This window comes from Rhinatrema bivittatum, chromosome 4 (genome assembly GCF_901001135.1).
Source record: "Rhinatrema bivittatum chromosome 4, aRhiBiv1.1, whole genome shotgun sequence".
In the NCBI taxonomy this organism is placed as follows: Eukaryota; Metazoa; Chordata; class Amphibia; order Gymnophiona; family Rhinatrematidae; genus Rhinatrema; species Rhinatrema bivittatum.
In genome coordinates this window covers 250,563,620-250,579,422 of record NC_042618.1, presented here as the reverse complement: position 1 = coordinate 250,579,422, position 15,803 = coordinate 250,563,620, and the positions used below count along the sequence as shown (strand labels likewise).

Here is a 15,803-nt window from a genome sequence, read left to right as displayed (position 1 = left end):
GATCAACCACGTGGAGGCCCACCTAAGACCAGCCGGCCCCGGTACCCAAGGGCTCAACCTGTGGGGAACGAGGGCTGGTATTGGCGAAGCTCCAGTCAGCCTCCGCTTCCTGCTTGGCCTCGCCTCCCAACGGTGGGGACCTGTGGGGGCTTCCCCCACGGGTGGTGCCAACACTACCTCAGGCCAGGGATCCACCTCTGCAATACTCACATTTACCTGTGATGTCATATCTGTTTTCTACATCCCCCTTCTACAGATATACTATCTTTCTTTTATCACTCTCAACCTCATGGTCACCAGCAACACTGGGGACAGGGCCTGGTATTTAAGCTACAAAAATATGTAGGCCCCATGCCCAGGATTAGCTGAAGCTGTGATGTTGACATGTATTAACCTCCTCCAAAGTTGCTCAGTAAGGTGAAAGCTATCCCTTGGTGTCTATCATCTGTCCTTTATCATTTGAAGCACTCTAGAATCACATTTCACTTCAGGGCCCAGCTATGCAGAATGAGAGACTGTGGAGAGGGGGAACCTGAGGGACGTACTTGAAGAACACCCTTTTTGCTCTACCTCTGAAGTATGGAATGAGTATGTGAACTGCCATCAAGGCTATTCGCAGAGCAAAAAAGCTATTGAGTTAAATATTCAAAGTCATTTAGAGGGATAATTCACAAATTAACCATGTAATTGTTGACTTTGGATTAATCACCTCATGGAAACTATCAGCACAGGTTAATTCTGACAAAGATTTTTTTACAGTAACAAATGTTTTATTAACTTGTTGAAACATTTTTTCTTAATACATACTCCAAAATTGGAAGGGGAAGGGATAACTAGGGAGGAAACTCTTTCACACACACATACACACACACACACAAACCCAGGGAGTTAGGGACAGCTGCAAAGTCAGATTTAGAAGTCTGCTTAGGATGGCTGTCAGCTGCTGCCCAGCCTCTATAGAGCATGACCATGGCAGCACACCATCCTAAGCAGACTCCCAAGGGATGCCTGCATCCTCCTCTGCCATCACCTGCCCCATGGCTTCAAATTGCTGCCTAGAAAGAGACTCTTCCCCAGGAGTGGGTCCTCCCGTTGTTGAAGAGCCCTGTTTCTGGCCGCTGGGGTGTGGATTATTAAGTTATTAGAACATCATATAAATGATGGAAACTTCAACATTAATTTTCACAACAATTTTTTCCACATCAGTTTTTTTTGTTACCCATCAATTTTTTATTCTTGTGAAAGGAGACCTCATATATAATACAAGAGAGTTTTTCTTGTATGGCTCTCTCTCTCAAAATTGTGGGGTTTTTTAAAATTACACTACTTCTAATTGAGCTGCACAGACTTTTACTGTGTTTGCTTGCTTATAATCATTGGTCTCTTTTTCACAAATATTTAGAGATTTTTTTGAGATGGTATTTAAAGCTTTTTTTTGGACAAATCAAATGACACATCATTTTTTGTTGAGCAAACGCACGCTGAAGGAGCGATATTTCTACCTGGAGCAGTGCTCCTGTCCTGCCCGGAGCGGTACTTCTGCCTGACACGGCTCGTGTTTCTTTTTTGCTTCGTCAGGGGCAATATTCTTTAGTACTTCGACAGAGACAATAATTATTTCTTTTGAACTCTATACAATGAAAAAAGCAAAGCATTAACATGCTGTCTCGTAGATAAAGCATCTATCCATTCAAACAAAATACGTACGCTCCAAATAGGGGTGTGGATTATGGCAGAGGTGGCAGAGGGGTATCCTGGCCTTCCTCAGCCAGGAAAGACTGGCAACAGGAGTTCAAATCATCAGTAGAGGTCTACGTAGCAAGACATATAGAGTTGTGATGCTACACATTGTTGTACTGGACCTGAGCCATGTTGGTTACAGGGGAATCCATGTTGGCGTGAGAGTAAAGATCCAAAAACATACCAGCTAGCAGGGTGTCTTTCCTAAACACTTTCAGGAGAATGCAGCCTATGACACAGAGATATGTGAAGAAGGATTAGTGTAAGGTGAAGGCTGACACCAAGTGTGGCAAAGGAGGGCGTGACTAATGTGGTACTTGACTTGGAGAGGACATAGATGGAGCTTGTTAACCAATCCAAGCTGGCATGAGGAATATCTTACCTCCAGCCCCATCCTGCCGAGCGTGCAGGCAGACTAGTCAATGCCTCCCCTTCAGGTGCAGCTCCCTGGCCTTCTTCTTCAAATCCTCTATCTATAGGATATCAAAATATGATATACATTATTAGTGCATGATTGTTGTCAATGTGAGTGCCATACTGGTATGTTAATAATGATTCCTGCACATTGAGATGTGAGTAGCTGTACTACACTAAATACCACCCCTAATAGTCCCTCATGTATGGCCTGACCCTCACCACATCATTAGCCACATTCTACTTACCCCACATGAGTAGGATGCACCATAATTAAAGGAGATGTGGAGCTGCATCCAGGCCAGTTTCCTGCGCCACAGGTCCCTGCACTCTCCTGCTACATAATACAAGTTGGCCTTGTTGGCCACCACCAGAGATGCCAGGCGTTGGATGTCCCTGGTAGTAAAATTGGGCTGTTGGGCAAGATGAGGCATTTTCTCTTGTACACTCCTCTAGATCCGGAAGTGGAGTGGTGCTCAAGGAAGCATGCCACCTGCACACACAAATGTGCGTGCAACATATGTTGTGCACGTGCCTTTGCATGCAGAATACGAACACATAAATGTGAGCATTACTACACGCATTTCACAATGTGGGCTTTGCGCTTATGTAAGTGGGCTTTGCGCTTATGTAAGTGCATGTGGGCTTTGCCCACATGCACTTACATAAGCGCGCATGTGAGCGCACATGCACTTGTTTTAAAATTGGCATTTCAGTCTGCAATAACTGGATGTTAGTGCTCACTAACTGAAAATGTTACCAATAAGGGGAGCAGTTTGTTAGGTAGAGGTATAGTTTTGCATTCCCATTGGCTGTCTACTTAGGTAGTGTTTGTGTTGCCAAGTTTTCAAAGTGGTGTTTGTGGGGGGATGGCCATTACCTGGTATCACATGTAAACAAACAAGTGATATAATAATACTATCAAGTTCTAGTCAGCAAAAGCAAAAATATGTAATGCAAATGCATATTTTGAATTTTCCATCCCTTTGTATTTTAGGAAAGGAGTTCTGGCATTTTGGGATATGCATACTTTTAATTTCCCTGATAGGTACGGGTGTGACTGGTGAGAAGGGAAGTGACTAGGGTAACTTATAGGGTGACAGTTGGGAGAGAGACTAGTTAGGGTGGTGACTGATAAGAGAGGCAGCCTGGCATGTGGGGGGTGCCTGGTGAGAGTGGGAGTGACTGGGGTGATAGGTGGGAGAGAGACTGGTTGGGGTTGTGACTGGGGAGAATGAGGCAGCCTGTTGTGTGTCTGGGGGGGTGACTGGGGTGACAGGTCACCTACACACACACAAGCTGCCTTTCTTTCACCAGTCACCACCCCAACCAGCCTATCTCCCATCTGTTACCTCAGTCACCTCCCCTTTCACCAGTCACCAACCCACCCAACACAGAGACATACACCAGGGGAATTCAAAGTATGAGTATTCTAAAATGCCAGGGCCCCTTTCCGAAAATACAAAGGAATTGGCGAATTCAGTATATGCATTTGCATTACATGCTTCTGCTTTTGCTGACGAGAACTTGATGCTATTATTACATCACTTCTTTGTTTTTGCTTGTTACTAGGTACTGGCCAACCCCCCACAAACACTACGTTGCAATCTTGGGAGCACAAACAAGTAACTAAGGACAGCCAGTAGGATTGCAGAACCATATCTCTAGCTAATGAACAGCTCTCCAATTGACATTTTTTAACTTATTGGTAACATTTTCAGTTAGTAACATCCAGTTAGCGTGCTCTAAGTCCCAATAGTGCGCACTAACTCTGAAATTAGGGAAACCCGAAATAACCCCCTGAAAACCATTTTGAAAATTAAATCAAATAGATAACAATCCGAGACAAAAACAACCTGAAAAAAATCAATGTACACCCCTAGGAGTTTTGTATTACAAATCATTTCAAAGATTTTTTTCCTCTAAGGAAACATCACAGAAGAACCTTTATCTACAGGTCCTGGAATCAACACTGCAACACCATTACCCACAGGTGGAGTGTCTACAATTTGAAGTCTGTGGGACTTTATTAAATATTTTCCTATGAGGTAGAATGTATTTTAGTTAAATCAGAATCAGACCATCAGTCATCCACTTTTCTCACATTCAACTGATTATCAAAGCTGACAAAAGACTGTGGGTCAGCTATAGAGAATTAACCTTAATTTTAACTAATTCCTTACCTCAGAAAAGATATTAATTACAATAAACACCACTTTTACACACTGTCACACACAAAACTAGTATTTTCTAAGGTGTTTGGGTGTTCTTCCAATCAGTCTAGGCCTCTGTGACAGGAGCCTATGACCTGGTCTCTCCCTTTCAGACTCCAGCTGAGCCCTGCTTGCAATCTCGCATAATGCGCACTGAAAATCCTCAGTAGAGATCCCTACTCCTCTGATGTCATTTTTAGAAAATAGTACTTATCTGCTTTAGGAAATCCACTTATTCTCCTAAGAAACCACTTAAAAACCTCTTGGTTAAGGAAAACAGTTTTCAAAATAATTTTTAGTAAACTTGCTTCTTAGATTAATTTTTTGTAATTTGCTTCTTAAATCGTCATGTGCTTTGCCTGAATTTAATATTGCTATGCAGACCTGATCACTCAACTGCTTGCATAGACACAGGTGGTCTGGCATTGCTATGGTGTTGCCAAGGCATTGTATATGGGAAGGCTTAAGAAGGTTTTTTTCCCCCTGTCTGAGAGCTGGATGGATCTCATTTTTGATCACTTTTAACATTGCCCATTGAAATGAATAGGGAAAATTTGTTAAGTGAAACCAAACAAAAACTCCACTCACATAGTTTCTGTTAGGAGGGCAGCCCTTGCTGGTGTCAGGGGTTAGCCTTCTAGCCACTCCATAAACCCTTTCTGACTACAGGGGGTGATGTGGACCCCTGTATGGTGAGACAGCAAGAAGCAACATAAATGAGCCTGACCACAGGTGAAAGTGCCAAAGAGGGACCTGGGGAGGCTTCACCTATACTAACCATTGTTCCTTCATGTTGAGCCCTTGGTGCAGACAATCAGCAGGACTTAGGCAGATCCTGAGGTACAATCTGGGACAGGTAGAAGCCAGGAAGCAGTCCCGGGTCAAGGCAGGCAGCGGGCAAGCAGAATCCAGAATGGTCCAAGGTCATTTTGAGCAGCAAGCAGGCAGAATCCAGAATGATCCAAGGTCAAGACAGGCAGCAAGCAAGCAGAATCCAGAACAGTCCAAGGTCAAGACAGGCAGCAATCAGGTAGGAGCAGTGTCTGGAACCAGGCACACAGCAAACAAGGCAGGAACCAAGAACAAGCCAAGGAACCTATTGCCAAGGCAAGGAGTCCAGGTCCAGGCAGGCTAAGTAGTCTTGAGCGTGTGATATCTTCATCAGAGTGACTACCCGAAGTGGAATCTTATTTTCTTATTTGGAGAAAATTCTTTTTCATTCAATGCATAGTTAACTTCTGGAATTCATTGCCAGGGGATGTGATTACAGCAGTTAATGTAACTGGGTTTAAAAAAAGTTTTGATAAGTTCATGGAGGAGAAGGCCCTAAACTGCTATTAATCAATAAGGATTAGTAGCTTGGGATCTATTTAATGTTTGGATACTTGCCAGGTACTTGTGACTTGGACCCTTGAACACAAGATGATGGGCTTGATGGACCCTTGGTCTGATCTAGTATGGCATATCTCATGGTCTGGTGTACCCAACTCTCTCGCCAGTGTGTGCAGAATGGTGCACACAAATGCGCATACATGCCCTATGTTTCTCTTCACCTGGTCCTAGTAATATGCACATTAGAGCATGCAGTGGTGGCTCCCTGCCATGCAGTGAATGACTGAACCTAAGGAGTCTGGGAAGGCGGTTAAATTCTAACAGTTTCAAACCACACCAAATTTTCAGGTTAGCTTCTCAATAAAGGTAATGTCCTGTGTATTTTTATGATCATAATAGTTATTTTAACACTTTTAAAGCTAATTATAATTTTAACTTATATGTTAAACATTTTTTCCCCAATCCAAGGGTCAAAACCATGTTTTTATGTTCCCATCTGGCAACCACCATCATCAAACCCCAGTTAATGACTTGTTTTATCACTTTTTAATCACAGGAACCCCTAGGGAAAAACAGGCGGGATAACTCTATTTATATTCACTTCTGACCCCAAACTCTAGATGTGGCCAGGTAACCCCTAAACAACATTGTCAAAAAATTCATTTTTATTAATATGAAGCAGTTTATTACATTTATTTGGGCCAGGCTCACCAGGGTGCTTCCTGGGGCCTGTAACTAAGATGGGAGCCTCTCTAAATGCTCCCCACCAAAATCACCATCTTTTATAACCTTTACACTCATCCCCCCCTCGTCCCCAGCCAACCTCTCTAGTACTATTAATGATTGAATTATATCTCCCCATTCAACATGTTAACCACATGTTTCCTCAACAAAGTCTGTTCTGTCCCAGCAGTGGGTACATGTTTGTGTCTGTATATAGTGTTGAAACACCTTTTTTGTAACCCACGATAGAAACCTGTGAGCCTTGCCTTTAAGGGAGCTTGCCCTTAAGAGAAGTTCCCTTCATCCTATGCTTTTTCTCACTTGGGAAGGGTCTGTATGCCCTCTCAATCTAACTTGAGTCTTCTTAAGTGCCTTATTGGCTCAAGGGACTGCCCTTCATGTCCCCCCCACCCCCCCCCCCCCCCCCGTGTCACATGGATCCTAAGCTAGCTACCATTGGATCTCGCCCTCTAGCCCCAGCTTGTGGGGACGTTTCCTGTAATCACTCTCAAAGACTGTTAGCTAGTCTCAGCCATGCTGCCTCAAAACTAGAAGTGCCTGCAACCTCTGTGATACGATCAGCTTTTTTACATTTCTTCCTATCGCTTTAATTCTAAAGATTAAATCAGCTTCAGAACCCCTTTGTCTTCTTACCCTGCATCCCAAGAAACTCCATACTCCCTTCTCCTGCCTATCTCCAGCTACAAAGGTCTTTGCCTGAGGCTATACGTTTGGAAGCAACAATTGTAAGTAATGAAAAATTATCTGTACAATAAATAATTTAAAATTTAAAGGATCTTTGTCTGAAGACTGATTGGGAAGGAAAGTTAGCTGCCTGGATGAAGGGAACTTGGATGTTTTCTATTGAGCCAGCACAATGTCAATAGTTATAGTTAATGTTTTCCTCGATGGCTTTGTACTATTCTGTGCCTGCATCCCCTCCTCCCTCTCTGACCCCAGAGCATCCCACTTTTGTTATCTCCTAGTTACCCGAAATGTTATAATATGTTATCTCTTAGTTACCCGAAGTGTTATAATGTAACTTCCTTCCTTAGTTCAATTGTTATAATGTAAACCGATGTGATGTATAAACGAATATCGGTATATAAAATAGTTAAATAAATAAATAAATAAATAGTTTACTTTTTATTTAATTTTTAAAACTTTAATTTTCCTTTAGGAACTCTCCTGGGATAGCCTATCACTGATGTTATTCCCGACATCAGCGAGGAACCCTGAGCCTGCACTCACAACACGCCAGGGCTTTGCTTTTGCTTATAGCCCTGATGCTGTCTGCCTCCTCAACCTTGCAGTGGCAGCGTCCCTAGTGCTGCCGCTGCACTCCGAGCCCAGCTACATTCAGCGGCTTTTGTTTTATTTTAAAAAAAAAATTTCCGCAGCATTTGAACCTTCCTTAAGGCACAGGGAGCTCCCCAGGCTCCTGCAGCTACCCAGCACTGCCTATCTTTGCAGCCGCCGGGAATTCCCCAGGCTCCCGTGGTCAGAGCCTGTCGCTCACGTGGCCGACTGCACCATTAAATTTAAAATCGCAGGACTTGTGTCAGTGAACCAGTTCTGCAGCAAATTTCTCAGAAAACTGGGATCCATAGTTAACATGATAAAGACAAAAATGCACTTCTAAGGGGAAATAGTATTACTTTGCAAATTTAAATAAGTTACATTCTACACACAAATCACCTATTATTAAGACAACATTTAAAAGCAGTGAATTATAGGGATGTGAATCGTTTTCCATATCGTCTTAACGATAGAAATCGTGTGGCAGGGCAAGAAAATCGTCTTAGGCACGATTTTTTAGTTAAAAAATCGTTAAAAATCGTTTTTTCCGATTAGTGCGCACTAACTCGAGTTAGTGCGCACTAACGGGAGTTAGTGCGCACTAACTGGGAGTTAGTGCGCACTAACTGAAAATGATACAATTTGACACTTTTCAGGTCAGTTAAGGTCAGTTTAGGAATGAATATGTATTCCTATTGGCTGCCCTCTTATTTATTCATGTTACCAAGTTTCCTACTGACAGTATATGGGGGATGGGAAATGGAAACAGTTGGTAGCTTGACAAAACAAGTAATGTGATCAGTCAATGTGACTAGAACTTGTGCCCTAACCCTGATACCAGGGGTATTGTGATCTTCCTGCACACAGTGCCCTATCCCTATTAATACCAGGAGTGTTGTGATCTTCCTGCACACAGTGCCCTATCCCTAATACCAGGGGTGTTGTGATCTTCCTGCACACAGTGCCCTATTCCTGATACTGGGGGTGTTGTGATCTTCCTGCACACAGTGCCCTATTCCTGATACCGGGGGTGTTGTGATCTTCTTGCACACATCCCGATATCAGGGATAGGGCACTGCATGCAGGAAGATCACAACACTCCTGGTATTAATAGGGATAGGGCACTGCATGCAGGAAGATCACAACACTCCTGGTATTAATAGGGATAGAGCACTGCATGCAGGAAGATCACAACACCCCTGGTATCAGGGATAGGGCACTGTGTGCAGGAAGATCACAATACCCCGGAGGAGTGAGGGTCAGGCAGCTCCCCCCTGTCTGTGAAGCCAGCCTCTCACTAGTAATGCAGGGAGGGAGCTGTCTCAGACTTCACCATCCTCCCCCCCCCCCCCCCCCTTACCCACACACCATTCACTAGCTGGGACATGGGGGAAGTCAGGAGTGAGGGTCAGGCAGCTCCCCCCTGTCTGTGAAGCCAGCCTCTCACTAGTAATGCAGGGAGGGAGCTGTCTCAGACTTCACCATCCACCCCCCCCCCCCTCACCCACACACCATTCACTAGCTGGGACATGGGGGAAGTCAGGAGTGAGGGACAGGCAGCTCCCCCCTGTCTGTGAAGCCAGCCTCTCACTAGTAATGCAGGGAGGGAGCTGTCTCAGACTTCACCATCCTCCCCCCCCCCCCTCACCCACACACCATTCACTAGCTGGGACATGGGGGAAGTCAGGAGTGAGGGACAGGCAGCTCCCCCCTGTCTGTGAAGCCAGCCTCTCACTAGTAATGCAGGGAGGGAGCTGTCTCAGACTTCACCATCCTCCCCCCCCCCCCCTCACCCACACACCATTCACTAGCTGGGACATGGGGGAAGTCAGGAGTGAGGGTCAGGCAGCTCCCCCCTGTCTGTGAAGCCAGCCTCTCACTAGTAATGCAGGGAGGGAGCTGTCTCAGACTTCACCATCCTCCCCCCCCCCCCCTCACCCACACACCATTCACTAGCTGGGACATGGGGGAAGTCAGGAGTGAGGGTCAGGCAGCTCCCCCCTGTCTGCGAAGCCAGCCTCTCACTAGTAATGCAGGGAGGGAGCTGTCTCAGACTTCACCATCCTCCCCCCCCCCCTCACCCACACACCATTCACTAGCTGGGACATGGGGGAAGTCAGGAGTGAGGGTCAGGCAGCTCCCCCCTGTCTGTGAAGCCAGCCTCTCACTAGTAATGCAGGGAGGGAGCTGTCTCAGACTTCACCATCCTCCCCCCCCCCCCTCACCCACACACCATTCACTAGCTGGGACATGGGGGAAGTCAGGAGTGAGGGTCAGGCAGCTCCCCCCTGTCTGCGAAGCCAGCCTCTCACTAGTAATGCAGGGAGGGAGCTGTCTCAGACTTCACCATCCTCCCCCCCCCCCTCACCCACACACCATTCACTAGCTGGGACATGGGGGAAGTCAGGAGTGAGGGTCAGGCAGCTCCCCCCTGTCTGTGAAGCCAGCCTCTCACTAGTAATGCAGGGAGGGAGCTGTCTCAGACTTCACCATCCTCCCCCCCCCCCCCTCACCCACACACCATTCACTAGCTGGGACATGGGGGAAGTCAGGAGTGAGGGTCAGGCAGCTCCCCCCTGTCTGTGAAGCCAGCCTCTCACTAGTAATGCAGGGAGGGAGCTGTCTCAGACTTCACCATCCTCCCCCCCCCCCTCACCCACACACCATTCACTAGCTGGGACATGGGGGAAGTCAGGAGTGAGGGTCAGGCAGCTCCCCCCTGTCTGTGAAGCCAGCCTCTCACTAGTAATGCAGGGAGGGAGCTGTCTCAGACTTCACCATCCTCCCCCCCCCTCACCCACACACCATTCACTAGCTGGGACATGGGGGAAGTCAGGAGTGAGGGTCAGGCAGCTCCCCCCTGTCTGCGAAGCCAGCCTCTCACTAGTAATGCAGGGAGGGAGCTGTCTCAGACTTCACCATCCTCCCCCCCCCCCCCCTCACCCACACACCATTCACTAGCTGGGACATGGGGGAAGTCAGGAGTGAGGGTCAGGCAGCTCCCCCCTGTCTGTGAAGCCAGCCTCTCACTAGTAATGCAGGGAGGGAGCTGTCTCAGACTTCACCATCCTCCCCCCCCCCCTCACCCACACACCATTCACTAGCTGGGACATGGGGGAAGTCAGGAGTGAGGGTCAGGCAGCTCCCCCCTGTCTGTGAAGCCAGCCTCTCACTAGTAATGCAGGGAGGGAGCTGTCTCAGACTGGTATCAGGGTTAGGGCACTGTGTGCAGGAAGATCACAACACTCCTGGTATTAATAGGGATAGGGCACTGTAAGAGATGACTGTAGTAGATTGAATAAAGATCTGATGTTTCTGCTCTCCTCACACCAAACAAAAACAACACACAAGCAGAGAAGCCCTTCTTACAAAGCTGAGCTAGTGAGTTAAGTAGGAGGAAAAGTAAACATACTGGTGCCAGTGTGGCTACTTAAAAAATACACTTACCAACAATCAATTACATATATTTGAACTGTGTACAGTTCCAGCCAGGACCACCTTTCTAAAATGCACAGTGATTGGCAAATTCAACATGCACTAGCATTTCAGGTGCCTGCTAACAAAAATAATAAACAAACAAGTTCTAGTCACGTGAGTGCTGATCATTACATTACTTTTTTTGTCAAGCTTCCAACTGTTTCCATTTCACATCCCCCCAACCATATTGGTAACATCAATAAATAAGAGCACAGCCAGCCAATAGGAATACATACATACATATTCATTCCTAAGTGACCTTTACTGACCTGGGAAGTGTGAACACTTTGTTTCATTTTCTGTTGGTGTTCGTTAGTTTCCAGTTCCATTTCCCATCCCCCCAACCATCACCTCAGTGGTAACCTTGGTAATATCAATAGATAAGAGGGCAGCCAGCCAATAGGAACACATATTCATTCCTAACTGACCTTCAGTGACCTGGAAAGTGTTTATTTGTATCATTTTCAGTTAGTGTGCACTAAATCGAGTTAGTGCGCACTAATGGGGAGTTAGTGCGCACTAACTCGAGTTAGTGCGCACTAACACGATTTAACGATTTTTAACGATAAATCGTTAGAATTTCTATTGTATCGTGTTCTATAACGATTTAAGACGATATAAACATTATCGGACGATAATTTTAATCGTTGAAAAACGATTCACATCCCTAGTGAATTAGAGAACATTTTAAAGTGGGTAACTCTTAACATGAAACTATTGGCAGACCCAAATTGTGTTCCAAGAAGGATATGCAGAGAGATATAATTGCTGGTATTTTGTGCTGGCTTCCAACCCAGCAAACCCTCTTCCCCTTCCTAGAGTGCTTATCCTTACTGCCACCATTGCTGCTGTCCCCTCCACAGCAGACCTTCACTTATAAAGCAGGGGGTTGTGCTGCGGGAGCACTATGGAGCGGTCCCGATTCCAGTGAAATTGGTGTGCCCTTGGATCACGGTATGACTGCAGAGGTGCTCCGTGGAAGCACTGAGGCAGGCAAGACATATCCTAGCATGGGTGGACAGGCTGACCACCAAGAGCCTTGATCTCTGCCGAAGCTGAGCACATCGAGAGATACCCAGCAACGTTGGTCTCTGGGTTGCCCTCAAGCCACTCGATAGCCCTTTTGGACCTGCCGTGTGGGAACGGCAGATGCGACAGGACGGACAGAGGTCGATGATAGGCGATGGTACTGGAGCTTGGAACAAGACATAGGAACATAAGAACATAAGAAAATGCCATACTGGGTCAGACCAAGGGTCCATCAAGCCCAGCATCCTGTTTCCAACAGTGGCCAATCCAGGCCATAAGAACCTGGGAAGTACCCAAAAATTAAGTCTATTCCATGTTACCATTGGTAATGGCAGTGGCTATTCTCTAAGTGAACTTAATAGCAGGTAATGGACTTCTCCTCCAAGAACTTATCCAATCCTTTTTTAAACACAGCTATACTAATTGCACTAACCACATCCTCTGGCAACAAATTCCAGAGTTTAATTGTGCGTTGAGTAAAAAAGAACTTTCTCCGATTAGTTTTAAATGTGCCCCATGCTAACTTCATGGAGTGCCTCCTAGTCTTTCTACTATCCAAAAAGTAAATAACTGATTCACATCTACCCGTTCTAGACCTCTCATGATTTTAAACACCTCTATCATTTCCCCCCTCAGTCGTCTCTTCTCCAAGCTGAAAAGTCCTAACCTCTTTAGTCTTTCCTCATAGGGGAGTTGTTTCATTCCACTTATTTTGGTAGCCCTTCTCTGTACCTTCTCCATCGCAATTATATCTTTTTTGAGATGCGGCGACCAGAATTGTACACAATATTCAAGGTGCGGTTTCACCATGGAGCGATACAGAGGCATTATGACATTTTCCGTTTTATTCACCATTCCCTTTCTAATAATTCCCAACATTCTGTTTGCTTTTTTGACTGCCACAGCACACTGTACCGACAATTTCAATGTGTTATCCACTATGACACCTAGATCTCTTTCTTGGGTTGTAGCACCTAATAAGGAACCCAACATTGTGTAATTATAGCATAGGTTATTTTTCCCTATATGCATCACCTTGCACTTATCCACATTAAATTTCATCTGCCATTTGGATGCCCAATTTTCCAGCCTCACAAGGTCTTCCTGCAATTTATCACAATCTGCTTGTGATTTAACTACTCTGAACAATTTTGTGTCATCTGCAAATTTGATTATCTCACTCGTCATATTTCTTTCCAGATCATTTATAAATATATTGAAAAGTAAGGGTCCCAATACAGATCCCTGAGGCACTCCACTGTCCACTCCCTTCCACTGAGAAAATTGTCCATTTAATCCTACTCTGTTTCCTGTCTTTTAGCCAGTTTGCAATCCACGAAAGGACATCGCCACCTATCCCATGACTTTTTACTTTTCCTAGAAGCCTCTCATGAGGAACTTTGTCAAACGCCTTCTGAAAATCCAAGTATACTATATCTACCAGTTCACCTTTATCCACATGTTTGTTAACTCCTTCAAAAAAGTGAAGCAGATTTGTGAGGCAAGACTTGCCCTGGGTAAAGCCATGCTGACTTTGTTCCATTAAACCATGTCTTTCTATATGTTCTGTGATTTTGATGTTTAGAACACTTTCCACTATTTTTCCTGGCATTGAAGTCAGGCTAACCGGTCTGTAGTTTCCCGGATCGCCCCTGGAGCCCTTTTTAAATATTGGGGTTACATTTGCTATCCTCCAGTCTTCAGGTACAATGGATGATTTTAATGATAAGTTACAAATTTTTACTAATTGGTCTGAAATTTCATTTTTTAGTTCCTTCAGAACTCTGGGGTGTATACCATCCGGTCCAGGTGATTTACTACTCTTCAGTTTGTCAATCAGGCCTACCACATCTTCTAGGTTCACCGTGATTTGATTCAGTCCATCTGAATCATTACCCATGAAAACCTTCTCCATTACGGGTACCTCCCCAACATCCTCTTCAGTAAACACCGAAGCAAAGAAATCATTTAATCTTTCCGCTATGGCCTTATCTTCTCTAAGTGCCCCTTTAACACCTCGATCATTTAACGGTCCAACTCCCTCACAGGCTTTCTGCTTCGGATATATTTAAAAAAGTTTTTACTGTGAGTTTTTGACTCTACAGCCAACTTCTTTTCAAATTCTCTCTTAGCCTGTCTTATCAATGTCTTACATTTAACTTGCCAATGTTTATGCTTTATCCTATTTTCTTCTGTTGGATCCTTCTTCCAATTTTTGAATGAAGATCTTTTGGTTAAAATAGCTTCTTTCACCTCCCCTTTTAACCATGCCGGTAATCGTTTTGCCTTCTTTCCACCTTTCTTAATGTGTGGAATACACCTGGACTGTGCTTCTAGAATGGTATTTTTTAACAATGACCACGCCTCTTGGACATTTTTTACTTTTGTAGCTGCTCCTTTCAGTTTTTTTCTAACAATTTTTCTCATTTTATCAAAGTTTCCCTTTTGAAAGTTTAGCACAAGAGCCTTGGATTTGCACACTGTTCCTTTTCCAGTCATTAAATCAAATTTGATCATATTATGATCACTATTGCCACATATTATGATCACTTGGAGATTTGGACACGACTTGAACAAGACGAGGATACTTGGAACTTGGATGAGATGAGGACACTTGGAGACTTGGACGAGATGAGGAGATACAGGATGCTCAGACGTGGATGGAGATACAGGATGCTCAGATGTAGACTCAGGATAGTCAGACGATGACTCAGGATACTCGGATGAGGATATGGACTCAAGATACTCAGATGAGGATAAGGACTCTGGATACTGAGATGAAGATAAAGGCTCAGGATCTAGGTCAAGGACAGAAGCAGGCACGAGGTACTCTGAAGACCGGGAAGAAGATACAAGACTCAGGATTCAAAACTCGGAACTTGGAATTCGGAATTTGGAACTCAGAACATTAAAAGCAAGGGTCTTCCAGAGGCTAGCGCTACTGATGAGAAGGATATCAGGATCAGGACTGGAACATAGGACATCAGGATTCAAGACGCAGAACTTGGAACTTGGAACTCAGAATTCGGATACATCAGGATCAAGTCTGGAACATAGAACATCGGGCACATCAGGGCATCTGGACATCTAGGACATCTGGACATCAGGGACCTCTGGAGATGAGGACAATAGGGATCTCTGAAGATGAGGACATCAGGAACATCTGAAGACAAGGACACAGGATCCAATGAGAGACCAGGAAGTACAAATGAAGATGGAGACGAAGGATCAGGAACCACAGATGAAGACAAGGGAATTCCAACGAATGACAGAATGCCTTGAAGAAGCGAGGAAGGTTCACGGAGGTCTCCTGGATCGAAGAGCTAGAATGGAGAATCCAGGAGCTGATTAGCTCCTTGTGAAGACAATGACAGACTGACAGAAGGCCCTCTTTATAGGGCTGAAGTGGAGACACCTTGGAAATGTCATCAGGAGGGACCGTGGAGGACTACCCACCGTGGGCCTTTAAATAATGAAGACAGGCACAGCCACATGCCTAGGAGGAAGGCAGGACCATGGAGAGTAGGGATGTGAATCGTTTTAGGATGATTAAAATTATCGTCCGATAATTTTAAT

The 15,803-nt window shown here is 45.1% G+C and overlaps 1 long non-coding RNA gene across 1 annotated transcript in view; it reads right to left on the bottom strand.

The window, feature by feature from the left end:
• Nucleotides 1-421: 421 nt before the first annotated feature.
• Nucleotides 422-15,803, bottom strand: part of LOC115090646 — a 57,957-nt gene continuing 42,575 nt past the window's right edge. The window contains exons 4-5 of the long non-coding RNA XR_003856440.1: nucleotides 2,123-2,213; nucleotides 422-1,630 (exon numbers count right to left, since the gene is read on the bottom strand). This is a non-coding gene — a long non-coding RNA (uncharacterized LOC115090646). The remainder of the gene's footprint in view (nucleotides 1,631-2,122; nucleotides 2,214-15,803) is intronic.